We start from the raw sequence: 10695 nt of genomic DNA, 5'->3' as shown, positions 1-10695 counted from the left end.
ATTAGAGCAGTGATTAGTGTTATTATAGGGTTAGGTTAAATACAAAAAGGAGCTTTTCTTTTCCATGGATATGACTTCTGCATAATTACCATATTTTTTGCCTGTATGATCTAGCACTTGCTAATACTGGTAATTTTAAGGTTTTCCTGTAGGTACCTATTTTCAGTTAAAAAAAAAAAAAAAACAAGGAACCTAGCTGCTTCATTACACTGCCAATTAGGATTTTTCCACAGTCTGCTCTTTCACTGAAAGTATGGTTGTAATAGGCAAATACCCAAGAGGAGGGATCTACTAGGTAGACTGAGGAAGAACCAAAAGAAAATGTAATAGAATTGTAAAAAATGATGGCTTTTGCAAACAATTTAGTGAGGGTTGACACTTCATTGTTGACAGTTTAATCAGAAATTAAATGTCAAACATGACGACAAACTATCAGAAATTAAAAATGTAAACATAGATGAATCATAAATCACATTTGACTAGGTACATATTGTGTGGGATCAACTGACCAACACAGAATATTTTTCAAATTTCAAGTAATCATTTTAAGCAAATATAATTGGTGCTGAGTTTCCTAGTTGTTTTGACTGACCTAGTCAGGACAGAAAAAAAAAAAAATAAATTGACTGACATTTGTCTATACTGAAGTAACACTTCTTTTCTTCCTAGTTTTATTTTCCTCCTTGATCGATGGGAGGTACCTACTGTGATTAGTGTTTACCACATTTTTAAATAAAAGCATTTTATTCATATGTACAAATTATACATACTATGGAAATGTTACTTAGTTGTTATTTTTATCAAAGTACCATGTACACTGCTAAAATGGGATCAATAATAAAATTAGAGATAGAAAATGGGATGTTCAGTGTCCAAGTTGGGGTGGCATTGAACTCAAATTCCTTACATCTTGGAGACAATCCAAATCAGAGCCCCAAATAGATAGAGGATTAGGGAACAGGAAAAATCAATATGTAAACAATAAATAAGTAGGTAGTTTAAATTGGTGGAGCTGCCAAAATTAGCTAATCAAATACTTACCTATATTTTATCCTTATCAAATACTTACCCATAATATATCCTAATTCTCTATACCTATAATTTATCCATATTTTTGACTACAGGGTGGTTCGTGATTTGCGAACCACGCTTATATCTCAGAAACGTAATAAAATTGTTCGTGTGCTGTGATATTTTAGGCAAGTGCCTAATTTAGTCTCTTTCTGTTCTCAGTAAATAACTTTTGTTTGACTTCTAGATACCTAAATATGTTATAGGTACCTAGAGGTAGATACCTAAATATATTATAGGTACCTAGAGATACCTACCTATGTTACAGGTACCTAGTGCCTAGGTTAGGTATTATAGGTATTTCATATTTACTCATAGAGAAAGTTGTGTTAGTACCAAATCTTCTAATCTGGTTGGGAGATGGTTCCATTGTTTGATTGTGTAATTAGGTGAGGCACTAATTCAATAAAATGTTAGGTACATACCTATAATACCAACTTCTAGGTACCTAACAGTTCGTTTATCTTTCAATTGACACTAATGTACCTAGGTAGTAGGTAAAAGTAGGTAGCTGTGTATATGTACCTATTACCTACCTGTATGTTTGAATGAAACTGTTTGAATCAATTTGGTAGGTTCTTTGTTTGAATGAAATTGACTCCTGTTAGGATTAAAATAGATAAGGAGGACAAGATAAGAGAAACCTTGCCGTTTCGTTTAAGAGAATTGGATTAAGTAAACTTCGAGAATCGAACCAGCAATCTAGAGCTTACAAGACAGGTGTTTTACCATTCACAAGATGACAGAGTCTAAATTAGATTTCGATCTATTGTGCAAGTGACTTTCATTTTCAGGAAATAGATGAAGTAACTTTTTTTTTATTCCATCAACATTACAATCTATTTCATTAATGTTACAATTTATTTCATTACAATATGGAATTATTTCTACATATAAAATAAATATTATCTACAATCTAACTATTCCATTTTGATTTCAATCTCATTAGCATAAGGATGGGTAGGTACCTACACCATAGTCTGAAAATCACTATCACTATTAGGTACATACATAAGGTACACTGCATGTCTGCACTTATATACTTCCTAATATGGAAAATCCAATAAGTAAACCAATAATACAACCATACGTAACACCAATAAATAACATTTATATTATGCCTATCTACATGGTACCTACCTAGTTATTACAGTAACATCATTTAATAGAAACGATGTAATCAGCATAACATAACAATACATATTAAACAAAGAACGAACATTATCCCATCAGGATAAAATCCGCCCGGGCGGGAATCGAACCCGCGGCCTAGCGCTTACAAGGCAGACGCACTACCAATACAGGTACTTTTAAATGCACTTTCAATTTAATTTTTTCATCCTTATCTTTCCATCAATCATTTCCTCTTTGTACTATCGTTACCTCCCGGTCTACAATGTTAAGTGTTTGTTAACCTTGGAGAATGCCCGGAGAATGTTCGGGCCTGTCCGCGAGTATTCTTCCAGGTTAACAAATACTTTAACTTCATATTGTAGACCCCGGGCTTAATCTTTCAATCTTCTCGTACCTATGTATAAGTAATAGGGATCTATTTGTCGTCACTTGTACTTTAGGATTCTACATATCTGTCACTTCCACTTTCATCATTGTCAACTTTAGATAGATATCTCTACTGAGACTATAAAGAGAGGTAGATAGATTATGTACAGGGTGCGGCGCGGTTATTTACTTTTTCTAAACTTCGATTTAAAAAAAGGCTGTTATTTTCTTAACTGATGTTTAATGCTGAATTATTATCAAGAAATGTTGGAAATTTGATTTTATGAAGGTTTGAGGAGTCCACCAACCTTCAAAAAATCAAATTTCCAACATTTCTTGATAATAATTCAGCATTAAACATCAGTTAAGAATGACAGCCTTTTTTTAATCGAAGTTTCAAAAAAGTAAATAACCGCGCCGCACCCTGTAGATAGATAGATATCTCTGGTGAGATTATTTATATGAAGTATGTAACTTATTGTTCTCTTGCTTCTTTCGATCAGTGTCACAGATTTGTCACCAGACGTCACAGCGTGTGCCCACCCATTTCAATTTGAAATTTCTACATTGGTTTATACAGGGTGACTCAAAAATACTGTTAGGTAGTCCGATCATGGAGCTACTGGTTTTGCTCCATTCAGTTTTCTGCCAGCCTAGTTAGCTTGGTTGGTAGCGCGTCTGCCTTACAAGTGCTAGGCCGCAGGTTCGATCCCCGTCTGGGGAGGATTTTATCCTGATGGGATACTGTTCGTTCTCGGAACGGCTGGATTTCTCCTATCCTGTCTTCCTTCTCTGGTTCTCTTTCGGGACGATAAGACCTTAGCAGTTACAGTTCCCTCTATCAAACCAAAAAAAAGTTACTAATAAAATTGCCAGGATATCCCACGATATCACTCGGGTCTATCTTCCACAGGAGACCTTCTATCTCTAGCTCTATCTTCCATTTCCTGCAATGAAAACGCAGAGAATACTTTATTAATGGAGCAGTTGCAAATGGGTAAAAATTATAAATGAATGGTCAATTCTTATGTAAAAAGTAGGGAAAAATCCAAATCTGAGGTCAAAACTCCGAAAAAATAACTGTAAAAGGTCGAAAATTTAATTTTTATTTTCCGTTCTAATGAAAGAGTTCAAATATGTGTGACGTCAGACTCGATATAGGTATATCGGTTTTCGATATATCGCAACATCCCTAGGTAACAGTTTTGCGGCAGCGTAAAAAGTAAGAAACGGGAATGAGAAATACTTACATGACTTTTGTTTGGTCACAGAATGGAGCAGTTGCAAATGAGTAAAAATTATAAATAAATGGTCGATTCCTATGTATAAAGTTGGAAAAATTCAAATCTGAGGTCAAAACTCCGAAAAAATAACTTTAAAAGGTCGAAAATTCAATTTTTATTTTCCGTTCTAATGACAGAGTTCAAATATGTGTGACGTCAGACTTTACGCAGCTGTTTTTTTTGTCCGTTAGGTAGCGCCAGTATGCAAGCGCGCTAGCGGAGGAGAAGAAAGAACTGCGCAGAAACGTATGCGTTGCCTGCGAGGGAGCTTTGCTCGGGACATTTGATGTGACGTCATCGCCTACGGGAGCGTATGCCGTGACGTCAAAGTTCACGATTTACCGGTATTTTTTAAATCGTTTTATCTCGGAATCTAGAAGTCGTAGGAGAAAAAGAAAAATTCCGTTGGTCCTCATTTTTCCTGCTCTATGATTTTGAAACATCACCCAAGCAAGCGTAACTGTTCTATTAAGATGAAATAATAACTACATAGTATATTCCTCCTTCTATGTGTGGAGACAAACAAGACAGAGAATAATTTCCTATTAACAAAGAGAAGTCTCAACAAGGTCTTTTTTCGCTATTTTTCTGATCATATTTAACATAAAAGATAGAATTATCCTATGTTAGATTGTTAGGTACAAATTATTTGTCCCCGTGGGGAATTGAACCCGGATCTCTCGGGTGCAAGGCGAGTGCAGTGACCACTACACCATGGGAGCTGAATATGGTAGAGGTCTGTTGCGAGTCTACTTGCGGACATAACTCGCACTAACTTACCGGTAAATGCTGATGGTGATAACAAAGGAACAGAACAGTAGTAGACCCAGGACCCCGGCAAATATGATGGAGCTCTGTTGCGAGTCTACTTGCGGACATAACTCGTGCTCGAACCCGCACGAGGGCTCAGCGTCGGGCTTTCGCTTCCCGGGACCCGGCCAGTCGATTTGGATTTTGGCAGAGTTGAGCTTGTACTCCTGGAATAATCAGGGTACACAGGGTTCAATGGTAGAATAGAATATACCTTGTTTATCCTGCTGGGATAGGACTAAAAAGTCCCTTACCGCCGTTTACACATATTTGAATTCTTTCATTAGAACGGAAAATGAAAATTGAATTTTCGACCTTTTACATTTATTTTTTCGGAGTTTTGACCTCAGATGTGGATTTTTCACAACTTTTTACATAAGAATCGACCATCTATTAATAATTTTTACCCATTTGCAACTGATCCATTTTGATGAAATGTGGCAGAAAGTTTCGGGTGGATCACTAAAGTTGAGCAAACGTTGACAACCAAATGCCATCGAGTAAAAAAAAAAAAGAGAATGTAATGGCAAGACAATAGTGGCAAGACAAGTACATGGTTATGTACACATAGATTTAGAAACGTCATAATTTGATGTAATTTTTTAATTAGGTCACGTAGCTTTAGTGATCAAAGGCCATGAATGTTAACAATGCATTCAAAACTCTTCTTATTTACTTAACTATTATTTTTACGGTACTTGTATATTTTAAAGAACGTTGAAGAAAAGAAAAATTCCGTTGGTCCTCATTTTTCCTGCTCTATGACTTTGAAACATCACCCAAGTAAGCGCAACTGATCTATTGGACCAGAAAGAGAGACTGAGAAAAGAGAAGATTTTCCTTATGTCTATAATATAAATGACATAATTTCCTTTTTTTTCACCAAAATCCTGCACCTAAAAAGGAAATTCAATTTCCTAATCCTAATTAGTGGAGATGCCAAAACTCCCTACAACAAAAGTTTTTTTCTTCTTTGAATGCGTCTACATAGATTAGCAAATAGTGAAAGTGATTCTAATGTTTCACCTCCATAATGATTACCACCTACTAGCATTTCACATCAGAACTTTTGTCATCAGGAATAAGAATGAATCATATACAGTGGAGATTTTGCTAAGTCATCTTCAGTGATGTAAAAATCATACAAATGGCACAAAGACTAGATAAAAGAGACGTAGTACAAAAAGTACCTAGTTATGATGAAAAATTAGTGAACAAAAAAAAAAGTGCACGAAGGTAAGTGTGAATAAAAGTAGGTACAAAAGGTAAATAAAATAGGTACCTACAATGAAAATGAAATCAGGAAGCAATGTTTATGTAGATACCTACGTACCTAGGTATTTTTATTACTTACGAAAACGTATACAAAATACTATAAACTGAAAGATCCTACAAAATACAGTTTTTTTTTTAGAGGTTTGACAGAGGGAACTGTAAATGCTAGAGTCTTATCGTCCCAAAATCGAAGAAAGAATGAAGACAGGATAGGAGGAAAGCCAGCCGTTCCGAGAACGAACATTATCCCATCAGGATAAAATCCGCCCCGGGCGGGAATCGAACCCGCGGCCTAGCGGTTACAAGGCAGACGCACTACCAAGCAAGCTAACTAGGCTGGCTTTCAAAGGTTTGACAGAGGGAAATGTAACTGCTAAGGTCTTATTGTCCCGAAAGCGAAGAGGTACATAAAGAAAATCAATTCTCTAATCATTCAAGCAATACCTATGTGTTGGACATTGAAGGCCAGATGCTGTGGGTCAGTGCTCTGGGTGACTAGGTCTCTGGACCAAACATACATAGAGTGAAAGTTATAGTACTACCTATAGGTATAAGTGATGACTATAATAGTACTAATAGTGTTATGAGTCCGGTCCAGATTGATGTAACTGATGACGCATTTCATCAGTTACCATGGTAACAGTACAGGGCGGGATTTCCATAGTTTTTTTTGTACAGGGTTCTTTTTTATGTAACTCCCATTTACCTGGTACAATTTTTATAAACTTGGTTGAAAATGTGCCAACAGGCCGAACAGTTCTGTTACCCAATGATGAATCCCTTAGAAAAAAGTTCAAAGTGGATACCTAGTATGAAGGAAATTTGGTACCTAACTAATTAGATATCTATTTTACAGGGCCAAAGCCTAGTCCGTATGAGAGATTATTAAAAGAAAAAAAAAAAGCCATAAGAAATTTTAAAAACTTTAAAAACATGTACCCATTTACGAACGAAATTCAAACGAGGTTTGAACTTCTGAACACAGCTAGGTACAACTTTTTAGTGTAGAATTGCGTAAAACTTGAAACTAATGGATTATACAAGACCCCATATACCTACATCATAGACCTTAGTTGATTTCAAACAAACACAAAAAACGTAAGTACCCAAGTACCTACCTAATCATAGAGGAATTTGTTACAGAAGAAAAAGAAAGTTCAACATATCCGAGTATGTCGCAAGACATACTACGGGACGTGCTATGACGCAGAGGTATGGTGCAATCTGTGTCCGAACTTACGTAAGGAACAGGAATATGGGTCAGCTCAAGATGATGAATCAGTTTAGATCGATCTGATTCTGAGTTCATATTGGAGAGATTTTTTGCACTTCCTTATAAAATGTTCTTCACATTCTTCTTCTAGTTATTCTCATTCAGTATCGTTTTCTACCATAATCTCCTAGTCTTCTTCTTCTTCTTCTTCTTCTTCTTCTTCTTCTTCTTCTTCTTCTTCTTCTTCTTCTTCTTCGTTTTCTTCTCCTCCTCCTTCTTCTTCGTTTTCTTCTCCTCCTCCTCCTCCTCCTTCTTCTTCTTCTTCTTCTTCTTCTTCTTCTTCTTCTTCTTCTTCTTCTTCTTCTTCTTCTTCTTCGTTTTCTTCTCCTCCTCCTTCTTCTTCTTTGTTTTCTTCTCCTCCTTCTTCTTTGTTGTTCTTCTTCGTCTTCATTATTCTTCTTAAAATTGTATTGTATTCTTCTCCTTCTTTATGTGAAAGTTTTTGTATCTCACCTTTTCGTTGAAATAGGTAGTTCCTCAATTTTCCTCACGAAGCTAATCTAATCGGCCCCCGATTTGTCCAACAACACGTTGTCCTACCTGGTCACCTGTCCGAATGAAAATCAAGAAAGGTGTTGCTTAACTTCAGTGATCCTTCAGACTATAGAGTTTTAGAGGAGTCTTTAGACACTGGAAGGTATCCCTACGTACAATCCAGCGCCCTGTTCTCAAATATTTGATTGATTTGTGACATAATAACATCAAAGAACAATTCAAAAACCTCCCATTGACTTTATACTATTGTCTTACAAGTACTTTTTCCATTAGTATCTAGGTCTGTCTTATGTTTAGTCTCACTGTCTCATATTAGGTGTGTACATATTCTAATATCTTGGATCACTTTCACTACTGACTGTGATCTGACCTGACACAATAAAATCTCACGCATTGGATATTGGATACCTGTATATGTACCTAGATTCATTTATTGATTATTATTATTATTATTATTATTTTTTTTTTTAGTTAAGCAAGGTTTATAAACTTATCTGTAAACTTTACCTATGAAATATATAAGACCTTGGTTTAGACTGCGGGAGTAAAGGGACTTTTCAGTCTCATTCTGGCAGGATAAACAAGGTATATTCTATTCTATTCTATTGATTACCTATTACCTATGATAGCCGTCTGTATCTATAAAATAGATATTTGTACCTAGGTTGATTAATACCTATAGATTGATTGAGCCACCATGTCTCTTTTGGTTACGGGCTGGTCCTCCAAAGAGCTTCTATGTCATCATTTCATCATCTACTCATCAATCATCAAATCATCATCCAAAGATGCAAGCTATCACTGTCCTTGATACACTGTCATCAAATGAGGGATTGAAGATTTTTATAGCCAGCCTAGTTAGCTTAGTTGGTAGTGCGTCTGCCTCGTAAGCGCTAGACCGCGGGTTCGATTCCCGCCCGGGGCGGATTTTATCCCGATGGGATAATGTTCGTTCTCGGAACGGCTGGCTTTCTCCTATCCTGTCTTCCTTATCTCTTCGATTTCGGGACGATAAGACCATAGCAGTTACAGTTCCCTCTGTCAAACCTCTTAAAAAAAGAAGAAGATCTTTATGTTATAAAATCTTCTTCTTCTTCTTCTTCTTCTTCTTCTTCTTCTTCTTCTTCTTCTTCTTCTTCTTTTTCTTCTTCTTCTTCTTCTTCTTCTTCTTCTTCTTCTTCTTCTTCTTCGCCTTTTCTCGTATCCAGACGGAGTCGGCGTATTTCGTCAGCCTTGTGGTTTTTTTTTTTTTTTTTTTTTTTTTTTTTTTATCAAATGTTCTCAATTTTTATTTTTTTTTTTTCCTCAATCAACAATATACATCAATCCAGCTCCATCATCAAAACCATAAGGTTTCACAATCTGCCTAGTTCCTCTTACATTTTTTGTTACATTTTTTTACTTTCTATTACCTTTACGTATAGGGAACCTATACAAGGTAATGAGAAAGTATTGCAATCGGTCCAAATTTTTTTCTTTTCTTTTTTTTAACTCTTACTATTTTTGTCTTTAAATTACGAGCATAACTCGGTGAGTTTGTTCATTTGTATAATAATGTTATTGGTAGGTGACCTATTAGATTTTCTGGTAATTTGTTTAGGAGTTTTTTCTTCTTTTACTGTTTTTCTGTTGCTTTTAAAATCAGTTTTTTTTTGTCAGGCTATTTCTTTCGCAGTTTGAAAAAAAAAAAAAAAAATCTCGTTCTACAGTCTAACAGTCCTGAGTTAGAAATGAGCAATATCTGCAGAGTTGATGGCTGTTTTATAGGTAGGTAATGTAGGTACATATGCCATGCGCATGAGATCAGGTGCATGGTCCAAATACCATACATAGTTCAGAGGTATGGACCAATATTTTATTAAACATATATGTATGTACCTACCTATAGATCTACAATGGTTATACACAGGGTGTCTCAGAAGTCGTTTCCCAATAATTTATTATGAGACTTGTGTGGTCCGTTTCGTAGCATGCCCATCTCGTAGTATGTCTCTCATCAGTTGAAGAGGTAGGTATTTCCCATTTAGGTGCTGAGTCTGTGTCGTAGCATGCCCATCCCGTGTGTTCCTCATCAGATGGGTGCTCTTTTTTTAACACAAGTTATTTTATTCGGGATATTACGAGTGTATACGCAACCCCGCGTAGCGAACACGCGAAGCCCCCGGGGGGTGGAGGGGGGCGAAGCCCCCCTCCCGAGCACGAAGTGCGAGTTCAGTATGATATAGGCGTTCACTAATTAGTTATTCTGCTTTATTTTTACTGGGATACTCTGTTATTTTACACCCAACTCGAGTTCATCCACTGTTAAGAATTGCGTCAGGATTGCAAAAATGTCATTTTTGAAAAAGAAAAAAGTCGATATCGATAGGCACTTTTGTTTCTCGAACGACTATATTCTCTTCAACTGCGACACACTCCATGTATGGTGTCTCCTTCCGACCAAATTGTAATCAGTTTTATTAGAATAATTTTAATCATTATAATAAAAATTATAAAACCATTTTCTGTAGGAATTTTAATTTATTTACAGTCGAAACCATTTTTTCTATTGGAATTTGAATTTCGTTTATCTTACAATCAAAATAACAACTGGGCGGATATATTTAGATACTTATCAACACTAAGGAGACTATATTTATTATTTATGTATTTTTCTAAAGACCTCCAATATGTAATAATTGTAAATGTAGCAATTTCCGTTCCTCGTTGGTATTATACTAGATTTGTATGCCGAAGGTCCGGGTTCAATTTTCGGCAGAGTCAACGTTAATTTTGAAAGAGATTTTTTCCAATCAGTATTTTGTTATTTTTTACACCTCCAACTACTTCTTAACTTAATCTTCTTCTTTTTCTTCTTCTTCTTCTTCTTCTTCTTCTTCTTCTTCTTCTTCCTAGCCTTTTCCTATTTAAATAGGGTCGACGTGCTTCTTAATAGTGTAGTAGAACTTCTCAAGTTCGTAGTGAGTTTAAAAGCCGTAACTCTTAGAT

The 10695-nt window shown here is 35.8% G+C and overlaps 1 long non-coding RNA gene across 1 annotated transcript; it reads right to left on the bottom strand.

Annotated features, from left to right (window-relative positions):
* Positions 1 to 3442: 3442 nt before the first annotated feature.
* LOC113469313 lies at positions 3443 to 4852 on the bottom strand. Its single transcript, XR_003392768.1, has 2 exons — positions 4635 to 4852; positions 3443 to 3518 (listed from the first exon to the last, which is right to left on the bottom strand). It is a non-coding gene; the product is annotated as an uncharacterized LOC113469313 (long non-coding RNA).
* Positions 4853 to 10695: the final 5843 nt, after the last annotated feature.

This window comes from Diaphorina citri, unplaced genomic scaffold (genome assembly GCF_000475195.1).
Source record: "Diaphorina citri unplaced genomic scaffold, Diaci psyllid genome assembly version 1.1 scaffold1027, whole genome shotgun sequence".
In the NCBI taxonomy this organism is placed as follows: Eukaryota; Metazoa; Arthropoda; class Insecta; order Hemiptera; family Psyllidae; genus Diaphorina; species Diaphorina citri.
Note: the sequence above shows the minus strand (reverse complement) of the source record. Positions and strands in the feature narration are given on the sequence as shown.